The 1,961-nt window shown below is 55.1% G+C and overlaps 1 long non-coding RNA gene across 1 annotated transcript; it reads right to left on the minus strand.

Moving 5' to 3' along the window:
* Window positions 1-359: 359 nt before the first annotated feature.
* On the minus strand, window positions 360-1,709 carry LOC123150043 (uncharacterized). Its single transcript, XR_006474922.1, has 2 exons — window positions 1,455-1,709; window positions 360-1,360 (listed from the first exon to the last, which is right to left on the minus strand). It is a non-coding gene; the product is annotated as an uncharacterized lncRNA (long non-coding RNA).
* Window positions 1,710-1,961: the final 252 nt, after the last annotated feature.

A 1,961-nucleotide genomic window follows, 5' to 3' on the forward strand; every position in this document is an offset into this window, starting at 1 on the left:
AACACCACATTCAAGTTATTTAGTTCGAACTCGTTTATGTACCCAACAATATTAAATGTTGTTAAACATGGCAAGAGGTGAAGCAAAGTAAAACTACCTATCTAGTCATGTTTAAATGAGGGCCGGAAGTAACGAACAACAGTTCCGGTAAAACCCCGTGAGCATATTATAGATTTGGTACTGTTCTGCCCTAAGCCATATTTTAGAGTTGTTAAACATGCAAGATGATGCCACCATGTTAAACTAGGCAAAATTCTACCCCATTTACATATAAAGATTATTTAAAACCGAGCTACGGTTATTCAGTTATGAATTAAATCATTTTAACATGGCATAGGAGCAAATTTAAACAAACATCATTTTAAACATGTCAAACATGAACGAAAGTTGAATATTATGAATCTAGACAAAATTCTAAACAAGTTTCATACAAAGTTTGTTTTAATCCGATGCACGGTTGGGGAGTTATAAAATGCATGATGTTTAGGGGCTAAACTATAAAACTGGCAAAACTCTGGGAAATTAGACAAATTCGCAGCAGGGAAAAAAATAGTCACGGGCCGAAACTACCTAGCCCAAACAAAACACAGGAGAGAGGCTGTGCCCTGCAAACATGGGCCAAGGCTCGGTTCGGTGCTGGGCTGGATGCGGTAGGCGGCTGGGCCGGTCGCTGTAGGCTGAGGAGGCTCGCTGGGCCTTGTGCAAAGAGGCCCAGGCGCGGGCGAGGTGGAGATCCAGCGGGAGCCGATGTAGGCCGAGGCAAGGCCGGCCCAGGCGAAGTCAACGCAGGCGGGCAAGGCGCTCGATCTGTTGTAGGGGAAGCAGAGGACGTCGATGACGTGGACTTGCGGCGGCGCCGAGCTGCAGCGAGGTCATGGGGGCGCGGGACTTGGACGCGGGGCTCCGGGGCGGCACGTCGGCGGATCCGGGTGTGGGGAAGGAGGCAGGGGCACGCGGCTCATCTGCTCGTCTCACCAGCGAGAGGATGCAGCGACTGCTGCTGTGGACTGAAGAAAAGAGAGAGAGGTTCAGAGAAGGTTCAGGGGAAGGAAGCATAGAGAGTCGACGGGCAGGGAACTCCGGCGGGACAGCAGTGAGATGTAGAAGCAGGGTTCGGACGCCACGGGGGGCTCCAACGACTTGGCGGGGCGGCGGACTTGATGGATGGCGACGCGGCAGGAGCTCGGTGCGAGGTCGTGGGGCTCCGGCAGCAGGGAGGCGCGACCATGGCGAGGCCGGGGTGCAGACAGCGCGGAGACGGCCAGATCCGGGCGGCGCCGCTCCCGGCAAAGAACTTGGCGGCGGCGGGGTCTCGATGATGGGAATGGCGCAGATGAGGCCGCTGGCTGCGGGGCTCCTCCTGTTGACGACCCAAGACAGAGGGAGTGATCAGCGGAGAGAAGAACCAGGGAAAGGAATGGAAAGGAAAAAAGAGGAGCGCTCATCTTTCTAACCGAAGGTTCGGTCGTCGTCGGCAGACGGGAACGGCGTCTCCATGGGCTCGGGGACGAGCTCGCCTCGATCTGGATCGGAGCCAGCTGCGGGGCACGGGCGTTGGGGAAAACTGGGGTGCAAGGGAGGCCTTAGGCGCGAGAAGGAGGGCGTGGGTTGGTCTGGTGTTGAACACGAGGGGGATTTGGGAGTGGATGGATTTGGATCGGGAGGCGATCCCGATGTGGGAGAGGAGTGGCGGCGGGGAGGGACAAGCCTCCTAGGTTTTAGGGTTGGCTTGATTGGGTAGGTGGTGGACTATATATATAGGGACAATCGGATTAGGTTTGGACCCTCCGATCAAAATCAGACGGTCTCGGATAAATAGGTTAGGGAGCCCAATTAAGAAAACGGAGACGTTTTGTAGATGTTCAGGGATGATCCGGACACAACGGTGGCGACAGTCCGGGTCGGGTTCGGGACAACTTTCGGACGCGCGCGAGGGGGGCTGCGGGCTGACGAGAGAGGTT

The sequence above is a fragment of the Triticum aestivum genome, chromosome 7A (genome assembly GCF_018294505.1).
Source record: "Triticum aestivum cultivar Chinese Spring chromosome 7A, IWGSC CS RefSeq v2.1, whole genome shotgun sequence".
Taxonomy (NCBI): domain Eukaryota; kingdom Viridiplantae; phylum Streptophyta; class Magnoliopsida; order Poales; family Poaceae; genus Triticum; species Triticum aestivum.